Source organism: Protomyctophum parallelum (genome assembly GCF_964188405.1).
Source record: "Protomyctophum parallelum genome assembly, chromosome: 4".
NCBI classification, from domain to species: Eukaryota; Metazoa; Chordata; class Actinopteri; order Myctophiformes; family Myctophidae; genus Protomyctophum; species Protomyctophum parallelum.
In genome coordinates this window covers 327,501-333,302 of record NC_139700.1, presented here as the reverse complement: position 1 = coordinate 333,302, position 5,802 = coordinate 327,501, and the positions used below count along the sequence as shown (strand labels likewise).

The 5,802-nt window shown below is 42.1% G+C and overlaps 1 pseudogene across 1 annotated transcript in view; it reads right to left on the bottom strand.

Annotated features, from left to right (window-relative positions):
* Positions 1 to 5,536: 5,536 nt before the first annotated feature.
* Positions 5,537 to 5,802, bottom strand: part of LOC310858011 (NLR family CARD domain-containing protein 3-like) — a 26,338-nt pseudogene continuing 26,072 nt past the window's right edge. The window contains exon 6 of the transcript in view: positions 5,537 to 5,802. This exon is cut by the window's right edge and continues 294 nt beyond it. The product of the transcript in view is annotated as an NLR family CARD domain-containing protein 3-like (transcript).

Sequence of the window (5,802 nt, the reverse complement as noted above, 5' to 3'; positions counted from 1 at the left end):
ACGTTATTCCAACTCCCAGTAGCAGTTCAAGGACCCGTCCAGATGACATGGTTTCTAACTAAACGGTTATGGCCAACTAAAATGTAAAATCTGTTATGGCTGTTACTGTATACGGAAGAAACACAGGTGTTTTCTTATGGTCAGGTCATTTTCTGCACCAAGCCTGTGGAATGCATTCCCCAAACTCTCAATGACATGCCCCCACCATCCAAACCTTCAATATTGCTTTACCCAGCTATTTCATTTATTTCATTTCTTTGTTTTTTTCCCCTAATAAAGTTGATTTACAGAATTTAGATTTCTCATGTCTTCCTTGTAAAGCATCTTTGGGTACTCAGAAAAGCTCTATATAAATAATTAAATTTTAGATATTATTATTACCCCTATTATTACTACAACAACAATGTTTTATTGTATTGTATGTATTCACTATTAATTGATTCACTAGTATACCAAAATCCATTAAAAAAACACAGTTCTCAGGTTCAAATATTGATATGTGATTCAAATGTGATTAATTGAGATTAATTAATTACAAAGTCTCTGATTAATTAGATTTTTTTTAATCAAGTCCCAGCCCTACCATAAACACAAGAGCCTCGGAAGCAATGTCAGACTCATTCAAACGAACCCCCATGTCCACAAATCCAGACATTGTTTGTGTCTGAGGATCATATTGGACGTGCTTTTTGATGGCCATGGCATCCAGCATCAGGGTGACACGTCCATACTTGGCCTCATCTTCCTGACACCGTCTTCCCAGCATGTCCAGCATGCGTTTGGCATCAAGAGAGCTCAGCCACCTTAACTCATTCATTGCCAGAGTTAAAACATCGCCTATTGCAGCCCTTGACAAAGTTTCTGAGTGTTTATTTATAGAGAGAGCCCCCTGGCGTAGGAGAAGGGCCCCCTGGCAGAGGAGAAGGGCCCCCTGGCAGAGGAGAAGGCGGGGGGCCTTCTAATGCGTCTTAAGTCAAACTTATTCAATTCAAAACAATGGTCATAAAGTGGCTAACAGTGCCACCTGCTTGTAAAAATGTATGTACTTATTTTATATTTAACTCATTCAGGAAGGGAACCCCTATTGTGTTTTAAGCATTAGCCTATGTTTTACATTAGCTATTGGAAAAAAAGCAGATCTACAAGTTTATAGTTCGCGGCATCGAGCTTGTAGATCTGCTATTTTTGAAAAATATTCTGGGGGGTCCCTGGAACAACATATTTTATATTTTCAGATGGGGGACGGCGGCCAAATACATATATTGTTGGGGTTCCTTGACATTAAAATGTTTGAGAACGACTGACATCAGAAAACTATATATAGTATAACTATATATGACATTTATTACATGTGAATAAGATCATCGCTACTAGACAACTAGAGCTTCCATGCACAGGTTTGTGTTTTGTCAATCTGGGAACCCATTGGCAAAACAAAAAGGACATTTCGAGGGCCGAACGGTGAAAATAAAATATTTAAGTCTTTAATGAGGAGTGTGGGGTTAAGTTTATAAATATGGAGGGGAGGGTGTGTGTGTGTGTGTGTGTGTGTGTGTGTGTGTGTGTGTGTGTGTGTGTGTGTGTGTGTGTGTGGCTTCGTACACACATAAAGAACAACTGTGCTGTGCTCTGCCTGTGTTTCATGGCCGCCCCAATGCTTTTCCAATGGAACTCACGTGGTTTGAACAAACACTGTTTGATCCCCCCCCCCTCCCCCCATCACACACAACTGTTTGGTCAAACCATGTGACTTCCATTGGAAAAGCATTGAGGCGGACATGAAACACGGACAGCACAGAGCATGTTCGTCTGATATGTGTGTACGAAGCCCACAGACCCCCATTTGAAAATATATGTCAGGGATCCGGACCCCCATAAGAGAAGATTTTTACGGCTCTAGCAGTGATTCTCAACCCTTTTTAATTTCAGGGACCCCTTCAAGTTTGACATGCTATACGGACCCCAATGAATGGCATTTCTTCCTCTGGGACCCCCAATTCATATTGTAAAACCCATGTTAATGTAACTCAGAGTGTACAAATGCATTTGTACATTTGTACACTCAGAGTTACAGACCCTACTGTCATCTATCAAAGGCAAAAAGACCCCAAAACATGTTAAAATAGTCTTGCTGTGAAGGGGGGTGAAAACGACTTCTACAGCTAGAGGGTGCCAAAGGCTTAGAATTTGAGGCCAGATTCCAAGCAGCTCAAAGAAGTAAATGTTGATATTGAATGGGTCATGTGCCTTTTGAAACGAGATGAGCTGACCAGTGTGAAATCACCAATCCCTGTCTAGCTGCTCCAGATCAGATTTAGAGTCTCCTTTTCTGTGTTAGGTCAGCCAACTCTTATGACCTAATAATAACAACAATAATAATAATAATAATAATAATAACAACAACAATAACAATAATAATATAAATGTACTTAGTCTAAGTGTCACGAACCTTCCCACTTGAATACATGTAAACAAATAATGTTTTACTACAAAATAATGCAAGTCTTAATTATTGATGTATTGACATATTTGTAATGAAATCATGTCAACTGGAAAGGAGGCATAATGAAAAAGCAATACAATCTAACTAATTCAGATGCGTCTCCGCTCGTCTGAACCGGTGGTAATATTGAAAGTCAATGAACAGAATCACAGCAAGGAAAGGACAAGAGCAGGGACGTGCAGAGGGCTAAAATCCTGTAAGAGGGCACTTTTGGACAACAATAGCTAAAATATTTCCGCTATTGAGAGCTTGTAGATCAGCTATTTTCGGGGCACAACCCAGCGCTCTTTAGCTAGTGGAGATGCGGTGTAACAACATGGATTTCAAAAGCAATTCTCCTGAATGCTGCCTTCCGGCATGACATGGAAAGGAGTGCCATTTGCATTTCTTTCACCTTAGTAAATGCTGTATTCGTGGTCTGGAAAGGGCGCTTGTTCTACAGACGGGTAAAAGGTCAGGGGATGAAGCCCCCTTTGATGTCTATGTGTGCACCTCCCTGCACAAGACTAATATGACCCACAAGCTGAATGGTGTCAAGCAATCATCAAAACACAAGGCATCATAATACCTCCAAGTCTGCATAATACACAATATTGGTATAAGACTATGCTTTATCACGTCTAGAAAGTGTGACCGCAGCTGCAAGCTCAAATATCTGAGAAGAAGAAACTTAAGACGCTTGTGTGAAATGTATGCTGGGCTTCAACTATCGTCACGAATAGTGGAGCTGTGCGCCAATGGCTTAGAATAAAGACAAGGAAATAGGGACGTCAACAATCTGAATTTAATTTAATATAATGTTGGTGTGTCAGGCAGGCAGTCTGGTTCAAAATAGAGTTTAGAGAAGTTCCAAATAACTAACAAAAAAACCCCACATAGAATGATTATTGGGAAACATGCAGTGAAATATTTATAGCAAAAATAACTTTTCATTGACAGGTTACACAGTATGATACAGTACTGTCTGGAAGGAAGAAAGAAAGAAATCTCTTCCATTGAGAAAAAAAGAATAACATCAATTATCTGCAGCAGTTCGGATAGGAACATATTTTTCACGAGTACATTTTATCATAATTAAAAAATACAACATTACATATCAATTAATATGTGATGAGAATATTTGCATAGTAAATATACTAAATTACACTGTTTAATATATACACAGTAAGACGCCCTGAGGGCGAGAAGCCTTTGGCATGGGGGGGGTCGGATCAAGATATGGAATGAATTCTGTACTGGCCATATATGGAGCGTCTCTTGAGTGTACAGGGTTTGATAAGGTCAGATCAACATATGGAATGTCAGAACAGGAAGGGTGGGTAGGGAAGGATCAACATATGGTACTGTATGTCAGAACAGGTCAGCTCCATATATGGAGATCTAAGGGTTTGAGGTTTGAGGTCAGATGTAGAGTTGCTGGCCGGCTCCATATATGCAGATCTAGGTGAAGTCTTCTCCATGTATGGTTATCCAGGGTGAGGTGAGGTTGTGATCTTCAGAGATGGCCAGATATGGTGGCATGACGTGTCACGAGGCGTGACCATATATGGCGGTGTGATGTCACGAGGCGTGACCATGTATGGAGGTGTGATGTCAAAATCAAATGAGTTCAGATGCACTGTTGATTTCCTCGAAGACGAAAAATGTTCGTCGACTACCTTTTTTCCACTGATGAAAACTAAATGAAAACTAAGCTATGATGACTAAAACTAAGACTAAATGTACTGAACAAACACAAAATAGACTAAAATGTGAGGAAGATATCCAGTATAAGTCATTTTGCATGCTGAAAATAGCAGATCTACAAGCTCACAACGCATCACGCTGCGCTCAACTGTAGATTTAGCCGACTAAAATCTTATGATATTTAGTCGACTAAAACATTAAAACACTAAAACATTCCAGGTGCCTGAAATGTGACTGAAACTAAATGAAAACTATTGAAGAGACTATGACTAAAACTAAAATCTAAATTTGCTGCCCAAAAACAACACTGGTCTCCTATGGAGGGGCGTCTGAAGCCTGTCCTGATCGGGGTATCAGGGTGTAAAAACAACACTGGTCTGCTATGGAGGGGCGTCTGAAGCCTGTCCTGGTCGGGGTATCAGGGTGTAAAAACAACACTGGTCTGCTATGGAGGGGCGTCTGAAGCCTGTCCTGGTCGGGGTATCAGGGTGTAAAAACAACACTGGTCTGCTATGGAGGGGCGTCTGAAGCCTGTCCTGGTCGGGGTATCAGGGTGTAAAAACAACACTGGTCTGCTATGGAGGGGCGTCTGAAGCCTGTCCTGGTCGGGGTATCAGGGTGTAAAAACGAATCCATCCACTGCCTGATAAACTAAAGGACTTTGATGAATCACTATCATCCATTTGTCTGTGTTGAACTGATGGTCTGGCTTCTGATCAGGATCACCTGATCATGCTAGAAGTGTGAATTCAATCAAGGTTGAGTTATAATAATAATAACAATAATAATAACCAGTAAGATGCCTGAGGGTGAGAAGCGTCCTAAAGGGCGTGGTCGCGTGCATGCATCCTCCTGGGTGACAGCAGACTGCTGGGCGAGAGCTGGCGCTTTGGCATGGTGGGGGTCAGATCAACATATGGAGTGAATTCTGAACTGGCCATATATGGAGCGTGTCTTGAGTGTACAGGGTTTGATGAGGTCAGATCACTCTCAGAGTTACAGACCTGTTATGGTCATTCAGGGCTGTGTGATGTGACACACACACACACACACACACACACACATACACACACACACACACACACACACAAGCACACGTGTGTGTGTGTGTGTGTGTGTGTGTGTGTGTGTGTGTGTGTGTGTGTGTGTGTGTGTGTGTGTGTGTGTGTGTGTGTGTGTGTGTGTGTGTGTGTGTGTGTGTGTGTGTGTCACATCACAGCCCTGAATGACCATAACAGGTCTGTAACTCTGAGAGCATCTGACCTCATCAAACCCTGTGTGTGCGTGCGTGCGTGCGTGCGTGCGTAAGCAGCAGGGCATCCAGGTCACATGGTGTTACTGTTCCTCCTAGATCTGACACAGAGACACTGAGGAACCAGACCAATAGAAATAGAACCCAACACAGAGTGGTTCAGTGGAAGTGGTCTGGAAGGTGTGAAGGTGTGTCAGTGTGTTAGAGGACACTTTGTAGAAGGACAGAGTGCCAGCAGAGCAGTCCACGTACACTGCTACTCTGTTGGAGCGAAGGAGACCGAGGACAGAGTCAGAGGGACGGACAGAGAGTTCAGTCATCTCCCCATTGTGAAGGACAGAGTAACTGTTCTCATCATCAT